The following is a 19,750-nucleotide window of genomic DNA, read 5'->3' as shown; positions in this document are numbered from 1 at the left end:
TTAAAGCACCCGTTGGTTGAGAAAACCTGGTATGCCTACTGTATCTATTCAACATACTAGAAGTATAGACTAAGTCAATAATAATTTTTTTCAGTCACCACATATTCAATGAAAGGTCAAGTAATAAATCTGCATATGGAAAAATGAACACTAAGGATAATGGTCAAGGAAGGCTTCACAGAAAACAACAAGATGCATAAGCCTGGTCCTTAGGGGTGAGACTTGGGAGATCAGATAGGCAAAAGGAGAAATAGTTACTAGGAAGAATTGAGTTCATACAGATCAAAAGTAAAGAAAAATATTTATCAAGTAAATAATGGAATAATCCTGCATTAATGTCTAAAAGTGGCTTTGGAAGTCTATCAATACCAATTTAATAATCCATTACTTTCATAGATAGCAAATTCAGGCCTCATTTTGCTCTGATTAGTGCCTTGATGTGTCCACACTAGTCATTTTTGTTGCTTAAGACATTTAAGTTCTCCTTGAAAATGTAGGGCTCAGACCAATAGTACAGTGGGTAGGGCATTTGCCTTGCACAAAGCTGACCTACTTAAATTCTCAGCTTCCTTTATGGTCCTGAGCCCACAAGGAGTGATCTCTTACTCAAGGAGTAAGCCCTTAGCACAAGCAGGTATGGCAGAAAAACAAAAATCAAACAAAATGGTAATAAATGACAATAGAGGAAAAGGTAGAAAATTGAACACACACAATTTTTCATAAAATCAGATCAGGTAGAGAAGGGGCCACCAAGTAAAGGGTGCTAGGAGGGCCCACTCAGGATGGGTGAGGTGGGCTGAAAGTAGACTATAGCCCAAACATGATGGCACTTAATACATCTATTACAAACCACAACACCTAAAATGAGAGAAAGAGCAAAAGAAAATGCCCTGCCACAGAGCAGAGTGGGGTGAGAGTGGGGTAACTGGGTGGGGGTGGTGGGAGGGATACAGAGACCATGGTGATGGAGAATGGGCACTTGTGGAGAGATGGGTACTTGATCATTGTATGACTGAAACGCAAGCATAAAAGTTTGTAAGTCTGTAACGGTACCCTCATGGTCATTCGCTAATAAAAAAATGTTTTTAAAAATTTTGGAAGGAATGGGAGTGAAGATAGACGGTCGGCAATTACACCACCTCTGCTTCGGTGATGACATCATTCTCATAACACCAAACATTAGCCAAGCGGCACAAATGCTGGCCGACTTCGACCAAGAGTGTGGAAAGGTCGGATTGCAGCTTAATCTCAACAAGACGATGTTCATGAAAAATGAACTGGTCCCTGAAGCTCCATTTGCTCTCAATGGAACGAACATCTCCGAATGCAGCAGCTATGTGTACCTGGGTCGAGAAATCAACATGAGGAACAACTTGGTGCCAGAACTGCACAGGAGGAAGAGAGCAGCATGGAATGCCTTCAAGAGCGTCAAAGAAGTGGTTAAGAGAACAAAGAACCTCTTTTTTGTTCCACCGTTGTTCTTCCTGCACTAACATATGCCTCAGAGACCTGGGCCCTATGCAAACAGGATGAGAACCTTATTAGGGTATCCCAAAGAAGAATCAAAAGAGCTATGCTAGGAGTATTACATCTCACTCAAGTGAGAGAAGGAATCAGGAGTTCTGACCTTCGTCGACAGTCAAGAATCAGGGATGCTGTCTCATTTGCCAAGGCATCAAAAATCAGATGGGCCGGTCATGTAATGTGATTCAGAGATGACCGTTGGACTAGAGCTGTTACCGACTGGATTCCACGGGATGTCAGAAAACCTCGTGGCCGCCCACCAACTAGAGGGTCAGATTTCTTAGTCAAATCCCTGAATGAATGATTTGAGGCTCTTCCTGTGCCTGGTGTAAGCAGATATCATTGGGCTGCATTAGCACATGACAGGGACAAATGGAGACATTACTGGCACCCACTTGAGCAAATCGAAGATCAACGGGATGACAAGTGATACAAGTGAAGTGATTTTAAAAATCTATCTGATGAGTAAACAAACTTTCAGGACAATAGTTTACAAGTTTGAAAAGTATGAATATTCTATAAGAGTAACATTTTGTAAGATTAGGAAATGAGCATTGAAAGCAGTTAAAGGTGCCAGAGAGACATAGTTGGTGAGACATTTGCTTTGCAAGCTGCCACGCTGTTACTTATCCTTGGAATCACATACGGTCCCCGAGCCACAACAGAAGTGATCCCTAAGGATAGGACCAGGAATAAGATTTAGGCAATACCAGGTGTAGCTCATAATACAAAGATAAAGTAAATAATTAAACATTTAAATAAAGAAAAAGTTTTGAATGCTTAAATTTGAAATATAGAATATTGGGAAATGATAATAATGTACTACTAAATCCATAAAAGGTACAAGGTGACAGTTCACTCTGAAACTGAGTGTGAATAAGAGTTTAGATGAAGTGCAAAATAGTAAGTTTAAAGTTGTTTGAAAAATAAGTCAATCCCTCCAACCCTTCCCTACTCTGGCATATCAATGAACTTTCTCTCTCCACTCCAACCCTTGAATGCTGAGGATTTTCTGGCATACTTCTAGAAGGCTGAACTCTGAAGACTACTAAGAAAATATAAAACCACAACAAGACACTAGACTATTTAGAAACTTGGACACTCTTACAAAAGCACAGATATAGTAACCAAACAGAAAGGAATTTTGAATACTGCCTCCCATCACCCCTCTGCTTCATTCCTAGAGTACTGGGAGCCTGGGCTGCATTTTCCACACAAGAGTTTGGACGATATCAGAGATGCTAACTAATCACCCTAAATCAACCTGTAAAGAATGCAAAAGTCTGATGAGCCAATTTGTATGCTCTGAGATTTAATTATAATTTGAATTATTGTTCTAAGTCACAGCTTTTTCTTACATTACTCTAGGTATTCAGGTTGTCTGGTCATGAGCCTAATTTCTAAATTAGATATAGCATACCTATCAGGTTCAAGTCTGAAAAATTGGGGTGTCCTATGTAGGCTGAAATTCCAACTCCTCAGGGAGAAGCTATGGATTTTTAGTTCATTTGTGGTAGTATGTTGTCACAAAGGAAGTGAGGTTATTGGAAAATTGCACCCTATTCTCTCCTACCTTATCAGTGTGATCTTGTTTCCCCAATGAGATAACTTGACATGTAGTTGTCACTCAGACAGTTCTTTTTTTACGATTAGTCTACATAGAGCCAAAGACTCAATATGTTTGTGTAAAGAGATAAGTTCAGGTTCTTTCTATGTCATTGTCTTTCTTCTGAGTCGATACACACAATTGAAAACTTTTGTACATACTTACTTGCATACTTACTTGCATAAAGTAAGAGAAATAAGAATTATTAAACGTTTGAGGAAATTCTTTATTTTATTCTTAGAGAATAAATTAAATAAAAAGGGGATGGGGAAGAAAAAACTAAAATGAAATTAGGACAATAATGAGAGGAAAAGTCCTTCAAATAACAATTAATAATTAGGAAAATATACTGAGTCAAGGGAATAATAATAAATTGTTGCTATAAAAATGAGGAGAGTATTCAAAGAAAAGATAAACTCTTGAAAATTAAAATCTTAACACCAAACACAAAAGTTAACAAATGAGGAATCTCATATAGAGTGTTTTAAAATTATACATAAAATATAAGAAAATTAATTAGTTCTCATGGTCTCATAAACAAATGCATGTTGTTCTAGGGAAAAACGTGGACAAAGAAAGTAAAGGAAAAATAATCAACCAAACCATTCTTGAAATCCTCTAAAAGTGAAAGGGCCAGATTATTCAGCTGAAAATGCCCAATGAATGTCCAATACATACAGAAAAATCACCATTTAATTTAAAATCTTAAGGACAAACAGGTCTATATTTCCCATGAAGGGAAAATGGAAGCACTGAGCAATAACAATAAGAAACTAAAGTAGTCATAGTTTTATCAACAGCAATTTTGTTAACTGTTAAACCAAATGAAACAACAAAGTTAGGAAAAATTATTCCAAACACAGAATTCTATATCTAGCCAAACTAAAATATTTACCTCCCACATATTCTTTCCTATAATACTTCAGTAGAATGTGCTCCTCAAAAGATTGTTCTTGATAAAACAGTGCATAAAGCAGTACTACTAATTAAAGTGCAATGTTTGTGCAATTAGGTTGTAAGTTGGCAAGCTGTTTTTCAATGGAGGGGAGTTTTTACTGTCAATTGTAAGAATAATTGACAGGCAAACTATAGACATTCACACTTACATATTTGACAGGTAATTTTCTCTAAATTGGAAGAGTGAGCCAATAATTATATGGAAAAATACTGACAATATATGTTACCAATGATTAAATATGAATCATCAAGAAGAAATTATAATTTAGCAAATGCTATTTTCAATTTTGGTTTTCAGTGGTAAAATTTAAAATTGACTTTGGATTATTTCATTAGTAAACACAGGTAGCTTTGTTGCAGGTCATCGGTAACATTCAGGAAGCATGATTTAAACTTAAAAAATGAGACATATATACCAACAATTAATGGGAAAGCCATTTCAAGATGTGTATATCTTTCTTCTTACTTCATGATCTTTATTTTTGTATCAGTTTCAACAGACCTGTATATTTTTAAATGAATAAATATTGTATGTGAAGTGTGTGTATGTGCATGTATAAAACAACTATACCAAATTGCTTTTCCTTGCAGTTTTCTTATGGCCTCAGAAAACCTGCTCTCACAGCATGTAGCTATAAAAAGATCATGGAAACGTATTCCTTATTTCACCTAATGGGACAACACATACACGTGCAAACAAATGACTTTTTGTCATTTATAACTTGAAAATAGAAAAAAATGGTTGTTTTCTCTGGGGAAATTACACCAGAAAAAAACTGAGTAGCTTGTTTTGGGGGTAGGGTAAACACATCTGAATTACACATGTCAAAGCCAAGAAAAAGTAAATAGCAACATCGGAGGGAAAAGAAGGTATCTAGAGAAATGTCAACAATTCCAGAGAAATGTTAACAATGTATTTTTTGTGTGTGGTGGTGGTGGTGGTAGGGGTATGCCACACCAAGCAGTGTGCAGAACTTACTCCTGGTGGACTTGGGGACCCATATGAGATGCCAGGGACTAAATTAGCTGTGTGCAAGACAAGTGTCCAACCTGCTATACTATTGCTGTGGCCCCAACAGTGGTATGCAGCACAATATTCCAATTCCCCTCCCAGGAATCTGTGAGAAGAAAAATAATTTTATTTTAGTTTCCCCACAATTTCTTTAGCTCTATTAATAATGCTCTTTTTTAAAAAATATTTTGAGTAGGTGCTTAGAGCTTGCAATTCAGAAATAATGTATGCATATTAATACAGACATCAGTATATCCCCTATCCTGATCATAGTTAAAGATAATTTCAGAATAAACTGAAAGAGTAAGCAAGAAATGTAGGCGTGGCATGTACCTGATGAGAGTACAGGTTGCAGGAGGTTACAAGGCTGATAGAACCATTATGCAAGTTTACAGTTGACAATTTAAGAAGTCATAACAGAGAATTGCTGTCTGTCTTAGGGGCAAGGGCAGGAGTGGGGTGGGGGGGCGAGGGATACTGAGGACATTGGTGGTGGAAAATTTACACTGATGGAGGGATGGGTGTTCTATCATTGTATGATTGAAACTCAAACACAAAAGCTTGTAATTATAGCCCAGGATGATTCAATTAGAAAAGAATAACAGAGAATTTCTACTTATACTGATAGTGTAAGTTGCCACTTTCATTGAAAAACTGGATGTTATGGGTATTATTCAGAGATTAATGTCATATTATAAGACCTGCATAAAGTTTTACTATTTGGAAATGAACACATTAGGAAAATAAAGAGTAACTGTGAAAAAATAAACTATCATCCACTTGTTACCAACATTTTGCAAAACATTAAATTTATTTGAGAAATTACTTATGCCATGTATCTTATTCAGTTTGTCTGAGATTGGGCCCCCTAAGGAGGAATTTTCTATTAATTTTTATGAAGGAACCATGGTTAACAGACTTATTCTGGCCTGAGTTTCAGGCATACAATTTTTCAGCATAAGTCCCACCATCAGTGTCAGCTTCCCTCCATCAGGGTCCCCAGCCAGCTTCCTAGACAAGCACATTTTTAAGTTTTCTTATTGTAATTCGAACCTCCTGCTTTCAGTGCCATTGGCTGTGTGGTTCATATATGTGCATATGACACACTTCTCCCCCCACTCATGCACAAGCCCTTTGACCCCTGCCTGCCCCTGATACTTCCCATTGGCCTCTTCTTAATCCCCCATCCTCAATTTTTTTCTTCATTATCTGAGTGTAGGATAAAATTGGGTTTGTCCTTTTAGCCTTGCCACAGGGAACTTAGTTTACCTTAAAGCAATGTCCTTTCTTGTATGGATACAGGAAGACAGTTAATATTATGTTTGTAACTTGGGATCTGATTGACTCCAATAATATTTACTCCTGGGCATCTGCTTTCTCGACTCAGTTACCCTAAGTTCCTAGCACCCTAAAAGCAGGGTCCCGACGAGGGACAGAATGGACCCATGGCAAGCTTTGAGCTACCCTGGCATCGAAATGGGCCAGGCCAAACCACCACAATACTCAACTATAAGTTGAGAGCATGGTCATAGACAAATACTGTCATGATCCAAAAGTAATGAGGAGACTAGGACCCTGCTGGGGTTAGGAAGACTAACCTGGGGATTGTGGTCTGAAATGTAAAGTGAGATGTCCTCAGGAATATCCAAAGTTTAAGTCTGATATATCTCTTACTGTGCTCATACAGAATGACATTGCTAGAAATATTTGAAGTAAATTTACTATAACTATTTAAGTAGATTACTAGCTGAGGAAGGAAGAAAGCAACACACCCTTGTTTGTATCTCACCCTTGAGTGGATCTCTTAGTAATCTGGAGTAATGTCCTTAGATGAGATTTTGTTAATCTCCTGGAGAAAGCGTCTTACACTTCTTTGTTGATTTGTTAATGTTCAACCCACCTTTGTGTCACCGCCCTATATGATTGCCATATAAACTAAGACTAAGAGAAAGCAAGACAGAAGTAGAAGAGAAGACACAGAGGAGAGAAGACACAGAAGTGGAGGAGAAGACAAAGAGGCAGAGGTAAGACAGAATCAAGAAGAGAAAGAAGCGGAGAGAAAAAATGGAGGCAAGACAGAAGACACAGGAGAAGCAAGAGGGATGACACAGAAGCAGAGAGAAGACACAGAAGCAGACAGAGGTTGGAAGAGACAAGAGGAGAGATGACAGACACAGAGACAGGGATAGAGAGACAGACAGAAAAGAGCACAGCGGCACACACAGAAACAGAGCACAAGGAGGAGCCATCCCTATACAATCCATACACAGCAGCTCGAGAGCACCGAAAGCAAATGGCGAGAGAGAGAGAGAGAGAGCCACCCCAAGAACCCGCAAACAACACAACAACACACATCACATTGCACCCACCATGCATATGCACCTTTGTATTTTTTACATCCGAGAAATTATTTTTGTTCTTTATTTATTTTTAATAAGTTTCCCTCCCACACTCCAATCTCGTCTCCCCCCACCCCACCCCGACTCTGTGGCAGGGTATTCCCTTTTGTTCTCTCTCTCCTTTTGGGTGTTGTGGTTTACAATAGGGGTATTGAGTGGCCATCGTGTTCAGTCTCTAGTCTACTTTCAGCACGCTTCTCTCTTCTCGCGCGGGGTCCCCAATCACATTTTACTTGGTGTTCTCTTCTCTATCTGGGCTGCCTTTCCCCCAGCATGTGAGGCCAGCTTCCAAGCCATAGAGCCAACCTCCTTGTATTATATACTACTATTCTTGGGTATTAGACTCCTACTCTGTTATTTTATATTCCACAGATGAGTGCAATCTTTCTATGTCTGTCCCTCTCTTTCTTACTCATTTCATTTAGCATGATACTTTCCATGTTGATCCACTTATATGCAAAGTTCATGACTTCATCTTTTCTAACAGCTGCATAGTATTCCACTGTATAGAAGTACCAAAGTTTCTTTAACCAGTCATCTGTTCTTGGGCACTCGGCTTTTTTTCCAGATTCTGGCTATTGAAAACAGTGCCATGATGAACATATAAGTGCAGATGTAATTTCGACTATACCTTTTTGTTTCTCCGGGATATATTCCCAGAAGTGGTATTGCTGGATCAAATGGAAGCTCAATTTCTAATTTTTTGAGAAGCATCCATATTGTTTTCCAAAAGGGCTGAACCAGTTGGCATTCCCACAAGCAGTGTAGAAGGGTCCCTTTCTCCCCACATCCTCTCCAACAGCGGTTGCTTTTGTTCTTTTGGATGTATGCCATTCTTTGTAGTGTGAGGTGGTTTAAGAAATTATTTTTTAAAATAGTGCCCACTACACAATAGGTAAGGATAATCTGGAATGATAAAAGCACATAAGACATAAAAGAACAATCCCCATACGGGAAAAATTGCAAACAATTTTGAGTTAGGGCTGGGAATGTAACTCAGAGGTTTGGTGTGTGCAAGGCAATGTAAGTATGAGACTCTGCATTTCTCAAAAAGAATATTCCCAGCTACCTTACTGAAAGTTTAAAAACAGAAAGCAAAGGTGTCATTTGTTAAAAAAATAGAGAAAAAGAGAGGTTTTTCTCAAGAAACTCTAGTTTTTATTTAGAAGTTAAACAGACAGAGATAGACTAGTAAAGAGTGTCAAAAATGTGGAAATTCAGGGTGAAATAACACAGAGGCTGGAGAGAGAATATAGTAGGTAAAGTGCACATATTGTACTGGATTTGATCCCTAGTAATTCACATGGTCCCTCAAGCACCAGTAAGACAGTAAGAGTAATGCCCTGGCCAGAGGCAGGAGCAATCCCTGAGCACCATTGGGTATGACCAATATAAAAAACTAAATAAACAAATAGAAAGAAAGAAAGAAAGAAAGAAAGAAAGAAAGAAAGAAAGAAAGAAAGAAAGAAAGAAAGAAAGAAAGAAAGAAAGAAAGAAAGAAAGAAAGAGAGAGAGAGAGAGAGAAAGAAAGAAAGAAAGAAGAAAGAAAGAAAGAAAGAAAGAAAGAAAAGAAAGAAAGAAAGAAAGAAAGAAAGAAAGAAAAGAAAGAAAGAAGAGAAAGAAAGAAAGAAAGAAAGAAAGAAAGAAAATGCAAACACTGTAAAGATAGGAAGAAGTAGTTGTGCTAGTAATTAAAGTCATGTGGAGTATACCGATGTTTATTCTTTTGGAAATCTAAACCACTATGCTGAATGTGATAGAAAATGGATAGAAAGACAAATAGCGTGTGGCTCTTTTTATTACTGGTTTATGGGGCCTTAAATCCTGATAAATGTCTGATTCCCTATTTAAATTATGGCTTTATTATAAGAATTCCTAACATATAGTGTTAAAAAATTACTCAAGATTGTGATTTGACAGGTGGGTATAGGTATCATCCAAAAGGCTCATCTTTACCTGTGTAAAAACACAAAGGTAAGACACTTAGGGGTCAAAGACATGCGCACAATGATTAAAATCTGTCCCCAATACCCAGCGAGAGATAAGTGAGCTTAACTTCAGGGATAATCTCTTCACTATCTTTGGTTTACAGGCCTAAGACTGCAGAATGATGCAGATCCGGCAGTTCCGCTTTTCTACACTTAAAGACACAGAAGACAGATGAGTCTCCAAACACACTGATTCTTTATTTATAGGACCTAGGAGATAGAGAACATTAAGTGAACTCAACACAGAATGTTGCGATCAAATTTTCAGTGGTTCTGTGTCACTGGGAACTGAAGAGTAAAAGGAACAGCCTCTAATATCAATAATAAATGCCTACTGGAGAGGTCCAGTAAAGCTACAATGATTAAATAACACCAGGGAAGAAAGTCAAGTGTTGAAGACACTTTCACTGCCTTGCTCTGCCTCTTTGGCAAAATGAATGCCTAAGTTATTGGTTTTTTTGCCTTTTCAAATTCCATGTTTGCAGTCCACCCCTTCCTCCATGGAAATTTGTTCAAGTGACTGGATAATTGAGATCCCAGTGGAGTTACAGAAATAATTTCAAGTAAACTAATAACTGCATAGTTGATGAATTCAACCTTCATGCCAGTTTAATGTTCAAATGTGACTTATGTTGATTAGAAGGCAGAAGGAAATGAAATGGTGCCATGCCCAAGTATTATCATTTTATCTGCCAGCACTTCTTGCAGGTTACTCTGGTTATCTTCAGAATAACCACATAGGTATGCTAGTAAAATTGCTCTCATTTCCCAAATGAAAGTGACTCAGAGGAAGGACAGAGAGATAGTACAGAGAGTAAGTTACTTGACTTGCACACATGACCTGATTTCAATCCCCGGCATTCTATATAGTACCCTGAGCCCACCATTCTGAGTGCAGAGCCAGGAGTATTCCTGAGCACTGCTGAGTGTGGACTTGCCTCCTAAAATAGTGCCCCAAAAGTTTACTTTGTTTGGAAAAGAGTAAACAGAGATATTACATACCACAATCGATGCAAAACCTTCATCTAATTTATATGCAAACCTTCTCTATTCCTCAGACCTTTTGATCTGAAAATAGCAAATCAGATAAAAAAAAACTTGCATCCTCATAGATGTCAACAAATAGGCCATCAATAAGTATGGAATATATAGGTGAATGCAGTGCATGAAAAACTAAAAGGAAGAGATACGAAATATTACTACTGAGCAAAAGCTCTTAGATTTGGCACGAGGGATTAATTCAAAGGACTGAAGTGCATGGGTGGCATGTGGAGATTCTGAGTTTGATCCTCCATACTGTGTGCTCTCCAAAGCTCTTAAAAATATTGGTAGTCCCAGCACACATGGATCCAAATAGCACCTCATCAAAGGCAGGATCATTGACTAATCGAGTCTGCACAGCCAGGTTTTGTTAAGTATGCAAGGGAATTGTCACCCTGGGGGAAAAGAAAAACTCTGACATTCCAAAATTGATTTAACCTGAATGCCAGTCCACCTGCTCAAGGTACTGGTTCAGTCATCTCCACAGATATTTTGTAATTGATTATATGACTCCAATTTAAAATACCAAAAAGTTCCAGAACCCAGGCTAACTCAATGATAAAGCATCTGCCATACAAGATTGATGCTTTGAGTCCAATCTTTAATCCCATCCCACATATCAACTGTGCTCTTAGGACACTGTAGTTGGCAATCCTGATAGCACAACAAAATAGGCAATCTCTGCTCACCACAACCCAGTGTCTTCCAGCACCACAATTTGAAGCATGTGGACTCCACAGACAAGCATGCACTCCAAACAAAAAGATATAAGAACACAACTGAAGTATGAGGCCTCCAGTGAGCACTGCAACCAAAGGGCATCACAACATACAATTTATTATAATCTCTAATTATACATTTCCACATCAAGAAAAAAGAAAAAGTTTTATTTTATTTTTCAAATTTATCTTTATTAAAATACTGCAATTTTCAAAGTTGCTCATAAAACAGTCATTTTAGGTATAGAATGTGACTTTCCCTCCTCCAATGTCCTCAGTTGCCCTTACAACTCCATTCAGCCCTTTTAGGCACATAAAAAAATTATTTCATTTTCCTTCCTCCAACAAAACTTAAAGAAATGGCAAATAGGATGATCAAGTAAATCACTGTATTACTGTCATCCCGTTGTTCATCAATTTGTTTGAGCAGGCACCAGTAATGTCTCCATTTGTACTAGCCCTGAGATTTTAGCAGCCTCTCTTCACTCGTCCTTCCATCCTTCCCAAAGGCTCTTTCAGGGTCAGGGAATGAGACCCATCATTGTTACTGTTTTTGGCATATCAAATATGCAATGGGGAGCTTGCCAGGCTCAAAAAAATAAATCAGCAAAAGCCAATTTGTGATTGCTGTATAATTTCAACTGTAATCAAATGTATTGTAAGGAATGTATTGTAATGTAAGGAAACTAAAACCATTTAATATAATAAAATACCTATTTTCATTTACATAAGTAATTTTTAACTCTGAAATCTAAAATATATGGCATTAAATTTTATTTTATACTTGCACCTCATATGATAATAATCATGTCTTACATATCATTAAGAAAACTTTAAAACTTCTGTGCTAATATATTTTAGACTTCACATGAAATACATAGGGCTTACATATGTAAAAATTTTTATGTTTCCCCTCACTTTATTTAAACATAATTTTCCACCAATTTTTTTAAACACTGTGGTTTATAAAGTTGTTTATGATGATTTGTTGCAGGATATAAAAAAAGGACACAAGGAAATGGAAATACATCCCCTGTTCATGGATTGGGATGATTAACATTGTCAAAATGGCAATACTCACCAAAGCACTATACAGATTCAATGTGATCCCTAAAAGTGATGATATTTTATTAGATATAATCTGGTGATTATATTATTATATACTATCATATTGTTATATTATATAATTGTTATATTATATTATTATATTATATCATTATATTCATGACATTCTTCAAAGAAATTGATCAAAATTCCTGTAATTCACATGAAACAAAAATCCCCCACTAATAGCTGAAGCAATTTTTTGGGGAAAAAAAAGATAGCAGGCATCATCTTTGCCAACCTTAAACTCTACTACAAAGCAGTTATAATTAAAACAGTATGGTATTGGAACAAAAACAGATCCACTGCCCAGTGGAATGGTGTTGAACATCCTTATACACCTTCAAATATATGATCATCAAATCTCTGATAATGGAGCAAGAAGTGTGAAGTGGAGCAAGGAAAGCCTCTTTAACAAATAGTGCTGGCAAAACTGGACAGCTACCTGCAAAGAAATGGGCTAAAACTTCTACCTAACACCATGCCAAAAGTCATACCAAAGTGGATTAAAGACTTCAACATTAGACCAGAATCCATAAGGTACATTAAGAAAATGTCATCGAAACTCTCTATGATATTGAAACTAAAGGTGTCTTCCAGGAAAAAATGCCTCTGACCAAACAAGTGGAAACAGAGATAAACAAAGGGGACTATCTTAAACTAAGAAGCTTCTGAACCTCAAAAGAAACAGTGACAAGAATACAAAGAAAGACTTTTAGGGGCTGGAGTGACAGCACAGTGGGTAGGGCATTTGCCTAGTGCGCGGCTGACCTAGGTTCGATTTCCAGCATCCCACATGGTCTCCTGAGCACTGCCAGGGATAATTCCTGAGCACAGAGCAGGAGTGTTCCCTGTGTATCGCTGCGTGTGACCCAAAAAGAAAAAAAGAATACAAAGATTTTTCATAATTTACTGGCAGCCACCAGTTTGGATCTCACTCTTTATGCCAGCAGGTCCTGAGGGAAAATCCCTGGGGAGAGTTCCATGAATACCTACATAATAAGATGGTTTAGTGCAGAGAAAAAAGCCCCAATCCTGATTACTCCTGAGAAATAGACTCAGCCCTTTGGAGTTCTCCACTAGCAAGCAGGTCACATTCTACAACCAGGAAGCACTTTTCAGATGTTCCAAAGGTTAGTCAGCTTGAAAAGTGGGCCACCACATCAACCTGTGCCCAGTCAGAAAGAAAGAAAGAGTGAGGAAAGAAAGAAAGAAAGAAAGAAAGAAAGAAAGAAAAGAAAGAAAGAAAGAAAGAAAGAAAGAAAGAAAGAAAGAAAGAAAGAAAGAAAGAAAAGAAAGAAAGAAAGAAAGAAAGAAAGAAAGAAAGAAAGAGAGAGAAAGAAAGAGAGAGAGAAAGAAAGAGAGAGAAAGAAAGAGAGAAAGAAAGGCAAGCCTGAAAGAAAGAAAGAGAGAAAGAAAGGCAAGCCTGAAAGAAAGAAAGAAAGAAAGAAAGAAAGAAAGAAAGAAAGAGAGAGAGAGAGAGAGAGAAAGAAAGAAAGAAAGAAAGAAAGAAAGAAAGAAAGAAAGAAAGAAAGAAAGAAAGAAAGAAAGAAAGAAAGAAAGAAAGAAAGAAAGAAAGAAAGAAAGAAAGAAAGAAAGAAAGAAAGAAAGAAAGAAAGGAAGGAAGGAAAAAAGAGAGAGGAAGGAAGGAAGGAAGGAAGGAAGGAAGGAAGGAAGGAAGGAAGGAAGGAAGGAAGGAAGGAAGGAAGGAAGGAAGGAAGGAAGGAAGGAAGGAAGGGAGGGAGGGAAGGAGGGAAGGAAAATATGGGAAGGAAGGTGAGAAAGAAGGAAGTAAGGAAGGAAGGATGGATTTGACACTGTACTTTCTCAGCCTCAAGCTCATATGGGCTACGTGTGTTGAACCTTATATCAGCAGTGTTTTATTAGCTACACTCAAAACTAATGTTGGGAGTACCTGTCCATCCTATAGGTCAGTTCACAAGTTTCATGAGTTAATGCCATATTTGGGTTGTAAAGAGCAGAAGAAAACTGTAATACGTAGTCTGACCATTGTCACATCAATCCAGCATAGATATAGGAAGCTGGTAATCTATGGGATAAAATTATAGTAAGCTATTCCAGACAAAATCTGATTCACTAAGGGAGTCTGAAGCAATAGTCTAACAGATAAGTCATTTAACTTGCTTGCTTTCAATCCAGGTTCTATCACCGATACCCCAGGCCTCCAAGAGTTATCCTTGAGTGCAGAGTCAGGAGTAATCCCTGAGCATGACCAGGTTTGGCCCCCAAACCAAAACAAAACAAAAAACAAAACAAAAAGTTCTGATTCACTAGGCCAAGTCTAAGACACATCTCAATTTTTATAATATAGCACATTGTGTAACACAAAGTTATTCTTTGGAAGTTTTCACTGTCCTCCATTAACAGTAAATTAGAAATGTACCTACTATCTAAGCACTTGCCCACACGCCTGACTGTCTTCCCCGGGGCCCCTCAGAGGGGATGGGCTCCAGCTTCCCTCCCCGCACCGAGCAGAGCTCCCGGCAGCCAAGGACCACCAGAACCTAGCTACAGCCATGCTGGAGGCCCCTCTCCACACATTCGGACAGGCCTCATGTATGAATGTACCAGCAGAGGAACCCAGGTGTGTGTAATCCCATCAATGGCCAACATCCAGAGAGACTTAAAAGCAAGCTCTCAGAAGCTTGGGCCACAAGCGGCCGCACGATATCTTTAGCCTGCTTCTCCCTTTGGGAGAAACTGGCAATCTTCTGAGAGTTTCCTGCCCACATGGGACAGCTTTGCAAGCTTCCCATGGTGTATTCATATGCAAAATCCAGTAACAAGCTGGATCTCATTCCTGTGATCCTGAAGAGCCCCCAGTGCAACATCATAGGGAGGGCCAAGTCCCGGTGGACTCCTAAGATCTCAGGGAAAGGACAAAATGAGATGTTACTGGGCCCGACCGAGAAATCGGTGATTAATGGGATATCGTGATCGTGATAATGATCTAAGCACTTGTATCACTTGTTATCTCTTGATCTTCGATTTGCTTGAGCGGGCGCCAGTAACGTCTCCATTTGTCCCTGTCGCATGCTACTGTAGCCCAAATGTATTTGCTCACTCAAGGAACACAAAGAGCCTCAAATCATTCATTCAGGGTTTTGACAAAGAAGTCTGGCCATCTTGTAGGTAGGCAGCCATGCAGCCTTTTGACGTCCCATGGAATCCAGTCCATAATAGCTCTACTCCAGCAGTAGTCTCTAAATTGCATTATGTGTCTGGCCTATCTGATTTTTGACTCCTTTGCAAACAAGACAGTATCCCTGATTCTTGATCATTGATGGAGGTCAGAACTCTGGATTTCTTCTCTCACTTGAGTGAAATGTGATATTCCAAGAATAGCTCTTTCAATTCCTCTTCGGGATACCGGAATAGCGTTCTCATCCTGGTTTTGTAGGGCCAAGGTCTCTGAGGCGTATGTTAGTGCAGGAAGAATGGTGGATTTGAAAAGATGTGCCTGGAGCAGGAGGTTCTTTGTCCTCTAAACCACATCTTTGACATTCTTGAAGGTCATGTTCTCTTCCTCCTGCGCAGTTCTGGTGCCAAGTTGTTCCTCACGGTGAGTTCTCAACCCAGGTACACATAGCTGCTGCATTCAGAAATGTTTGTTCCATTGAGAGCAAATGGAACGTCAGTGGCTAGTTCATTTTTCATGAACATTGTCTTGGTGAGATTCAGCTGTAGTCTGACCTTTCCATACTTGTGGTCGAAGTTGGACAGCATTTGTGCCTCTTGGATAATGTTTGGTGTTACTAGAATGATGTCTCAGCAAAACAGAGGTGGTGTAGTTGCCGAACCTGACCATCTATTTTCACTCTCATTTCTTCCCATTCCAGTTGTTGCATATTGTTCTCGAGGGTGGCACAGAAGCATTTCAGTGAAATGGTATCACCCTGCTGCATCCCTCTCTTTACGTCAATGATCACTTCCTTGTAGAATAGTGAGATCCTGGTTGTGAATCCATAAACAGCTCAAAGAGGATTCTGATGTACTGAGTTTGAATGCCCTGTTTGGCTGGGGCTTCAATGACTGCTTCAGTCTCAACAGAATCAAAGACCTTTAAATCAATGAATGTTAGACAAAGCAGCATATTGAACTCTTGGGAAACTTCAATGAGTTTGGTCAACGTGTGGATATGGTCTATCGTGCTGAATCCCCTTCGGAACCCGGCTTGCTTGCATGGTTGTCCTTCGTCTAGTGTTCTGCCTATTCTATTCAGATGACTCAAGTAAACAATTCAAGTAGACAACACGCAGATTGTATCTAATAAAATTAATTAAAGAACATAGATGATCCATCTATTCATAAGAGAAGAGAGAGGGATTGGAAAATATAAATATCTGTTTTTTCACATTTACTCCTAGGAAAGAGATTATGAAAGAGGTTAAGACTCTAGATAGACCTTCTTTCTTTTTTTTTTTTTTTTTGATTTTTGGGTCACACCTACCTATGCACAGGGGTTACTCCTGGCTTTGCACTCAGGAATTACTCCTGGCAGTGTTCAGGGAACCATATGGATTGTTGGGAATCGAACCTGGTTCGGCCGAGTGCAAGGTAAATGCCCTACCCTCTGTACTATCGTTCCAGCCCCTATAGAAAGACTTTTAAAAACATTATACAGAATTAATTGTTTACACTTATAACAAATATATACTAATTTGTTACCCATATTCCTACACTGTTAATGGCATATTTATGAGCATAAACTTTACCTCACCCAAATGATACTTTTATTTACTGCTCCTTCTTACTACTCCTAGGAATCATGAATTTGGATGCTTTTCTCAATCAAAATCCAACAAACTAGAATAAGTGGAAATACATGTAAGGAAAATTTGAATACTGAAAGAAAACTAAGTAATAGATTATATTTTTGTAACTTTTGCTTCAATGCACAGGAGTTTCTATTAAATTTAATAAAAAAATTAAGTTTATTGAACCTGAGCACCACTTAGTATGCCCCAATTCCCCACCCTCCCAAAAAACGTATAATGGAATCCCAGAAAATAACTTGATACCTATCTTCTCAATAGAATTTTAAATATATTACAAATTAATTTCACATTAAAGTTGAGATAAATCTATGTTTATATACTCCCTTTTTGTAGATCTCAATCAGCATTCCAATTCCATGAGCAAAGAAATTAAAATTTAGAAAAGTGAAGTGATAATATGTTCCAAATAAATTACTCTGTCACCCAATTAGGTTCTTGTCAGTCTTCCATCAAGAATTCTTCTCTTAGGAATTCATTTCTGAAGATTAGTAATAATCAGAACAAAATTTTTTTAAATAAATTTCTAATCTAATAAATTTCTGAATTTATTCTCAACTAACTCAAAATGATCTAATGTCACATTGGCATTATTTTATTTTAAAATGATATACTAAATAAATTAAAGCCAACTTCTGGATCAGGAATTGGACAATATTTGGCAGACTCTTTAACTTAAGTAAATTTTCTTGTAAGAAAAAAAGTCCATTATAGAAAAATTTTCAATATTTTCTGATAGTTATTTGAAACTAAAATTAAAAATCACAAAACTGATTAAAGTATATGTATTTAGGACATCACCTTTGGACTGCTGATATTTATCGTTCTTGATGACTTCTCAAACAGTATTTCTTGCCAAAAATAATAGCACAATGATGATATTTGTGTTGCTTTGAAAGCTTCCTTAAAATGGAAAATGTAAACCTGGAACAGCTTGCTGGTATAGGATAACATGAGACAATATGGACTATTACAAAATACACTGCATTAAACCTAGAGTCAAAATATGCATTTTGTGTTTTAGGATTGTGATTGCTCTTTAATAATACAGATAAGGCCTCTGGAGAGGTAATTAAGGATAAGTAATAACGTGCTGTAGTTCCCTGACATTGCAAAATTAGTGACCTTACAAGAAGATGTATCAGGAATTATTGGTCTCACTCTTCTTTTTGTGTACAAAGGGGTTGTGTGAGCACACAGAAAGGAAGGGTGGCCTGCAGCCAAGAAAAGAAGCCTCAAAATGAGACCTAACTTGTCATTACCTGGATCCTGTGCTTCCAGCTTTTAAAACTCTAAGAAATTTAAGTTCAATTGTTTAAACCATTCATTTAACGGTATTTTGTTATGACAGTCCAAGTAAACTAATTCACAGTGTTTGTACAGCCAGATAAATTTGAGTAAAATTATATTTTTATTATTTTTATCTACTATTTTTAGCCATAACTGTTTGTGATCAGGACTTCCCCTGGCTCTGAGCTTGCGATAACTTGATGTTGCTCAGGGAGCACATGGGGTGCCAGGGATCAAACCCAAGTCAGACACATGCAAGGCAAGCACCCTACCCACTGTACTATTGGTTCTGCCCCAGAAGTATCTTCTCAAAAAAAAGTTTAAAATTACTACTTCATCTAAAGTTTTGCTCCACCTAATAATTAGTTATGTAATCATTTTGCCATGACTTTGTCATTGCCCCTCTGCAGATTACCTTGTTAGAATGTACAACATAGGATAATATCCCAATGACTGGTTCAGTTCTTTGATTTCAAAGAACTGAGTTCAGTTCATGGTGTCCCTGATTGACCCATAATATAAGAGCATCTATTTATATTTCTCGTCCTTACTTCAGTTAGTGACATTATTGTGACAGCAGGGAGCCACACGCAGGCTTGGTTATGGTATTGACATGGGGTCATACCTTAGGTTGCAACATTCTGTATCCATCACAGAGGGATTTGCATACTTTAGTCATGGTGCCCGTGCACGTTCTGGTTGCAGGAAACACTAAGAACTTCTAAATGGAATCATTTTCCCTCTTCATAAAAGCATCAGTTTACTTTCTCCATAGATTCTAGCACTTAAAGAGTTACATGAATAATAGAGAAAATTTGTACAATTTCCACAGAAGGATTTACAGCATAATTGAATTTTGTAGAAAAGAGAAAATTCAGCACATGGCCAACCATTACTCCATTTTCCCTCATGGCAAATATCAAAGCCCTCATTGTGCCAGACCTCAGGGCAACCACAGAATCCATTTCTACATCAAGTCTTGGCAGTCCTGCCTATGGACTGCAATGGGCAATTACAATAGAACTTAATTGCTATGACTAATTATAACAACCTACCATTTTCCACAGAACCAAAGACCTAGATATGGGAGAAACTAGACTGAATGCAACTGAATTAGCTTTAAAATAATAAATATTTTAAACCAGCAACTGTCATATTGCTATATTTGGAAAATGCAAAATATTAATAATTTAGACCCTGTAGTGTTATCTAATAGTTGCTTATGTAATATTTATTCTTTGTGTGCCTGTGTCCCAACACTGATAAAACTTGCACTTTCATTGCTCTTCTCCTTGTCTTACCATTATTTAGACC

Source organism: Sorex araneus, chromosome X (assembly GCF_027595985.1).
Source record: "Sorex araneus isolate mSorAra2 chromosome X, mSorAra2.pri, whole genome shotgun sequence".
In the NCBI taxonomy this organism is placed as follows: domain Eukaryota; kingdom Metazoa; phylum Chordata; class Mammalia; order Eulipotyphla; family Soricidae; genus Sorex; species Sorex araneus.
This window is presented reverse-complemented; position numbering follows the sequence as displayed.